The sequence below is a fragment of the Meleagris gallopavo genome, chromosome 1 (assembly GCF_000146605.3).
Source record: "Meleagris gallopavo isolate NT-WF06-2002-E0010 breed Aviagen turkey brand Nicholas breeding stock chromosome 1, Turkey_5.1, whole genome shotgun sequence".
Classification (NCBI taxonomy): domain Eukaryota; kingdom Metazoa; phylum Chordata; class Aves; order Galliformes; family Phasianidae; genus Meleagris; species Meleagris gallopavo.
The window spans coordinates 75,706,729-75,712,661 of NC_015011.2; the positions used below are offsets into that span (position 1 = coordinate 75,706,729).

The window sequence follows — 5,933 nt, forward strand, 5'->3', positions numbered from 1 at the left end:
CACAAACCCACCCAGCCCGTGGCCCCCTCCGCCCAGCCACAGAAAAGCACAGTGCCAGAGCAGTGCCGTTCCCTTGCACCTGGCCCGGTTGGAGCCTGCGCTGAGCCCCATCCCAATGCCCTGCCACCATTTTGGCTCTGTGGTGGGCTCGTGGGAGCCGTGCTGGCAGCAGTCTGCCTGCTCATGTCCATGCTGTTGTGCGCCTGCTGCCAGAGATAACTTCTGAGCTACCCTCTGCTCACACGGATGAGTTTTTTTCAGAATGTGATTATCACCATCTTTGGGGTTAGCTTCCAGGCTCATTGCTGTGCTTCTGTTGTGTTGAGTGCTTGTTATCAGCTCATGGTCATGTCCATGAGCTCCTCAGTGGCTGTTTGGGCTGTCCTCGCTGTCTGTTCTTCAGAAAGGCTGAGGGAGCTGAGATTGTTCAGCCTAGAGAGGTGAGGGCTCAGGAGCCTCACTGTGGCCTTTAGAACTTGGAGGGGCTTATAAAGAGGAGGCAGACTGACATTACACGGCCCAACAGTGACAGGACAAGGGGGAATGTCTTTAGACTAAAAGAAAGGAGGTTAGGTGTTAATGGGAAGCTCTTCACTCAGAGTGTGGTGAGTTCCAGAGGCACTAGAGCAAGGAAGCTGTGGAGGCCCCATCACTGGAAATACTCAAGGCCAGGCTGCGTGGGGCTCTGGGCAGCCTGATGTGGTAGGTGGCAGCCATGCCCATGGCAGGGGGTTGGAACTGCATGTGCTTTGAGGTCCCTTCCAACCCAACCAATTTGTGATTCTTTGGCTCCCTCACCAGAAGGCCACTACCACCACCCCATTCTGCAGTGGCCTCATCCATGCTTTATCCAGGTGGGCCGAGTCCTGCCAGGAGCACAGCACCAGCCCTGGGTCCCACTGTCCATACTGCAAGGCCCTGCGAGGCGTGGTCCCTTTGTCTGGTAGCTGTGCCCCCCAGCTCTGTGTTTTACACAGCCACTCATGGCAGATCTACACTGGCAGGAGGTGTCCGCAGAGCACTGTGGTGTTGCAGCGGATGCAGCCAGCGGGGGGCTGCCTAGAAGTCTTTGTCAAAGGGGGTTATGTCAAATGGAGTGAACTCGGGTTGGGTTTGCACAGTACAGTTTGAACCATTGCTTGTGATGCAGCTAATCAATGTTACATCTATTAGTGAATTACCGTGAGCACCCAATGCAGAGGAGGAACTTGCTCTGTTCCACGCCTGGATTAATTGCTTAGATCTGTGGTCTTAGCACACAATTGCTTAGCCGAAGCCTGCTGCTGTTCAGGCATTCCTGTCTCCTGGCTGCCTACTGCTGACCTGCAGCAGCAGCAGCAGCTGCAGCAGCAGCAGCTTCTCTCTATGTTCATGCGTGCAGGCGCATGGGCTGTGCTTCTGTTCCATGCAGAGCCCAGCATCCTGCAGCATGAGAAATGCAGCAGGGCTGAGCAAGGGAAAAGGCCCAGCCCCAGGGCCATGACTACATGTCCTGCTAGGACTGCTCTCTGTTCTCTTCTGCTCCTGGGAAGCAGGGATGCTGCTTCCATGGGGCAGTAGCCACAGCTCAGCAACTCCATGCTGTCACTGGGTACAACTGTCAGGTACCCAACCACACCGCTTCACGGGCTGTCACCCTGATTACACTCTGTGAGCGGGCATCTGATGCATTGGTGTCAGAACTCACCAAATTTAATGGAAGCTGGAGTAGGCAGTATGAGAGGACGGCAAGTCTGGGATGTGAAGCATGAGGAAGGGATGAGGTCAAGCAGCTCCATGATGGCATAGGGCTTAGGACGAGGGCTGGAACCAGATGATCTTTAAGGATCCATCTCATGGGCAAGAGATCATCCCTTCCTGCGTCCGTATTCTCATCCACTTCCTTCCTAGGCTCCTTGGTGATGTCACAGAGAAACTGAACCAAATAGATCAAGAATCATCTGTTTTAAAGTCTTTAGTTATCAGATCCTACACCTCCCTTTTTGGGGGGGGGAGTAGAGTGGCGATGCAGAAAGGAAGATGGGGAAGAGAGACCAAAAAGAGTGCCTTGTGTGTAAAAAAGGGGAATATGCTCCTGTGATCTGTGCTGCATCTCTTCCTAATTCCTTCATGCTCTGTCCACTTGATGGGAGCAGCCATAAAAGTGACTTGGGTATAATGGGAAAACAGACAGAAGAGAATGTCTGTCAAGATGGAAACTGCTGGTCTAGGAGTCAGGAACACCCTTGGGAAGCACAGTGGGCATTCTTGAAGTGCAGCCAGTACTGACACATCCTGATATACCCTAGATAAGTTAAAAACAAACAAACAAACAAAAAAAAAACCCATCCCAAGCCAAAAAAAAAAAAGCCAATAACCAAAACCTAACCCAATGAAACAAAAACAAAACAAAAAAAAAAGGTGACAACAAACTTATCTGGAAACGTGGAGAAGTAGTCTCGAAAGATAAAAAACAGCCTGAGAAAGTAGGAAATACACATGAAAAATAGAAAAACAGTCTGGGAAAGTAAAAGCTAGTCTGAGAAAATGAAAAACAGCATCATCTATTGGCTGTTCCAGGTAAAAACAGAAACCGGCAGCATCTGCGAGCTGTTCCAGGTGGCGTTGTCCTGTGCCCCCTTATGTCCCTCACGCACAGAAAAACTTGCTTTCTACACAAAATGGAGCCTCGCTCAGAGCTTCCCCTGCAGGGACTTTTGCACTCAAGATCTCCTGTACAGTGCAGACCCTTACCACCAACACCTGTCTGACTGCAAGCTCATATGTAAGTATAAAGGCTATATAGATATATACAGACATGAATGTAAGTTGTAAGTATAGTTGCTTTTCTGTTGGTAATTTTTTGTAACTTGTACTACCTGCTTGTTTCATTAGTAGTAATTTGTAGTAATCTGTGATAAAGAAATTTAACAAACAAAATATCTGTGTCACTGTGTATTACAGATTCCAACGAGCCCATTGCTGCAATCCTTACACACCTGCAAGCTGGCTGTGGTGTGACTTCCCGTGACAGTTCTGTACCAGCTCACCTGCTGCCCAGACTGTAGGAGGTTCACCAGAACTGCTAGGGAGGCAGTGCCTGGGGTGCCAGAATTGGAGGAGGTCCACCTGAAACCTGATACAGGCTCTGGTTCTTCTCCCTTGCCCACCCTCCTATAATGCTGCAATCCACGGAGGACAAAGTGGGAAAAGTTGAGAGAGGCTGAGCACTACCAGGTGTGCCATTCCCTGGCATGCTCTCTCCCTACAATACCTGGTATGTTGGCTGACAGATGCAGTCACCCAGACGATGTAGAATCAGATGGCATTAGAAAACCCCAGAAGCTGCACACAGAAACGATGTCAGATGTTGAAATCAGTCTTCAAGTCTTCTGTAAACTAATCTTCAACAGCCAAATAAACTCCACCAGCCAGCCAGAGCAGGGGCAATGCACTTTACTAGCAGTGTTTCCAGTCTGTCCTGCAGTAGTTCCATGTAGACCCTAGTGAAATCTCATTTTCTGTAGTCTCCCACTTTTTCTGAGCTCTCCCCTCCCCTCCTCTCCACTACCCCTTTTCCCCCCTTCTGCTCCCCTCTCCCCCCCTTCCCGTTTCCCTTCTCCTCTCTTTTCACGGAGAAGCCATGGGAGCAACACTGTTTGAACAACACCCTCAGAGACATAAGCTTTGAGGTTTGAGTGGTGTTGTGTGGAGTTGGATTGGACCTGAGAATTCTTTTGGATTAATTCCAATGTGAGATGTTGTTTAGTTTCATAATTCTATGATTCTAACAGGGTGTAGAAAGATGCTAGCCTTCCTTGGCCAGCTGTCTCTTCAAAATGGTAGACTTGGAACCACTCCTTGTGTTATCTGAGGAAGGAACATGGGGTGGATTTGATGCAGGTTTGGTTCAGAACAGGGAGCAGCAATAGGTGCTTGTGAGCTTTTCTGGATGGTGAAGCTGTAAGCTCCAAAATTCAGCCATGAGCAGGTTCAGCCATAAGCAAAGGCCCTATTTCAAATTCCAAAAGCATCCATTGCTGTGGCATGAATCCAAGGAAACATAGCAAAACATCATTTTGGACATTTTGCCTAGCATCAAAGCATGGAAAGAGCACTATGAAGACACTATCTTCTTGCTAGGGTCACTTCTTTTACCATCTCAAAACACTCCCCTAGTGAGGAGTGCAAGCATCTTCTCGAGCAGCTCACAGAGCTTTTGCCTGTCTGTTTCAGACTATTTTTTTTTTTCCCAGGGTCTGCATGCTCACAGACAAAATTGCCAATCCAGAACACTAACCAGGACAAGTCCCCTGCTCAACACTCAGCTGCAAGCAAAAATTCTGAGGTCCCCACCCACCACCCTGCTTGGCCCTGCAGGCAGAAAAAGCAGCACAAAGCTCAGTGAGATCCAGCTGTCAGCTCTGAGGAAGTTGTTTCTCAAGACCACTAAAACCATCTCCATGCTAAATCCAAGCCAGAAGAAAACTGTTGTTTTTTTTTTTAAATTTTAAATGGGTGAAGGCTACCCCCTATAGAGAACTGCAGAACTCGACCCAAGGACAAAGTGAGACATGAAAAAAAAGAGTACCGTCAGCTTCACGCCATATGTTTGTGTTCCTGGGAAGCCAAATTATGTTCCTGGCAAAAATCGCCTTTGGTTTCTGGAAAAAAAAAATTTTCTGAGTACTTTTCAGACTGCATATATAGACAATGACAAGAGCAAGGACAATATGGAGGGAAGCAAGTAGCTCAAGAGTGGGTTTGAAGAGAGCGAAACAGAGATGTATGTATGATGGGGCTCTCCCAAGCTTCAGAAGTGACTCAAGGTAGGAGTCTATCCATTTCCTTTTGAAGAGTCCATGTCAGCCTCCTGGTGGCAATGATCTACTAATCAGATTGAGGATATATTGCTGCTGGCAGTTACTCTGAAACAGCTGAAGTCAATAAAAGCCAATTGTAAATGAAGTAGCCATAGAATTTTCCTGTTGCTTCATATCTATCTAATTCTTCCTTGTCTGGTAAGCCATGGTGTCTTACCCAGTGGCTTGCTTTTTCCCAACCTTAGAAGGTACAAAGTGCAGGATGAGACAGAGCCACCTGTCATGCCTTTTTCCTCTCATGCTTCTACTTTCAAAATGTCGCTTTTGCATGAATTACAACTTCAGCTAGCTGACAAACTTCACCTAACCAGCTGCCAGGGCAGCTCCCTGCACTCAACAGCTGTACAGCAGCCCTGCACACAGCTGTATGCCCACTGCCCCACACACTGCAGCATGCTTCTCCAAAACTTTTTTATACACCTGTCTCCTCTGCACAGGCTGTAACCAGAGACTCGAGGATTGTAATCATGCAAATTGTCCACTGTGTTTTTTTGTCAGGCTAATTATATTAAATGGATGCTCATCAATGAAGACGCCTCACTGCCCTTGCTCATTACCCAGATTTTGCACTTTGATACAGAAACATTTGAAGAATCCATCTCCTCCCACCGTGATGTTTGTGACCTCCTTGCCACCACCGCAGCAGCCCCTGCCACTGCCATGGAGCCCCAGGTGACAGCAGCACCAGCAGGTTGGCAGAGCTGTATTCCTGAGAGCCACCACTCTCCTGACCCTTCTGGTAGCAGCTCTTCACTTGAGGCCTTGGCATTTGGTTTGCTGCATGGCTTGTGTCCTGTATTTGTGGCTGGAATCTGTAGGAGCTGTACAGATGTATATGTGCTGCATATCACTCTGAAAAGGGGCATCTGAGGTATTTCAGAACATACATTTTAGCTACCAAGCTTCCTGCTTATAAAACAGTAATAATAACACATCAGCTTACAGGCCTCTGGTGGACTGTCTGAGTTCAAATGTGTGAAGGCTGCAGTCATAATAAACACTACAGAAAAGCATGGGGAGATCAGTAGCTCTATTTGCAGAGTGAAGCTTGGATATGTGCAATAAAAGAGC

The 5,933-nt window shown here is 48.0% G+C and overlaps 1 long non-coding RNA gene across 2 annotated transcripts; it reads left to right on the forward strand.

Moving 5' to 3' along the window:
• Positions 1–6: 6 nt before the first annotated feature.
• On the forward strand, positions 7–4,643 carry LOC109369011. Of its 2 annotated transcripts, XR_002117565.2 has the most exons (4): positions 7–702; positions 2,560–2,764; positions 2,944–3,256; positions 4,236–4,643. It is a non-coding gene; the product is annotated as an uncharacterized LOC109369011 (long non-coding RNA). The 2 variants fall into 2 exon arrangements; XR_004161456.1 differs by lacking the exon at positions 7–702 and having other exon boundaries at positions 2,348–2,764.
• The last annotated feature ends 1,290 nt before the right edge of the window (positions 4,644–5,933 follow it).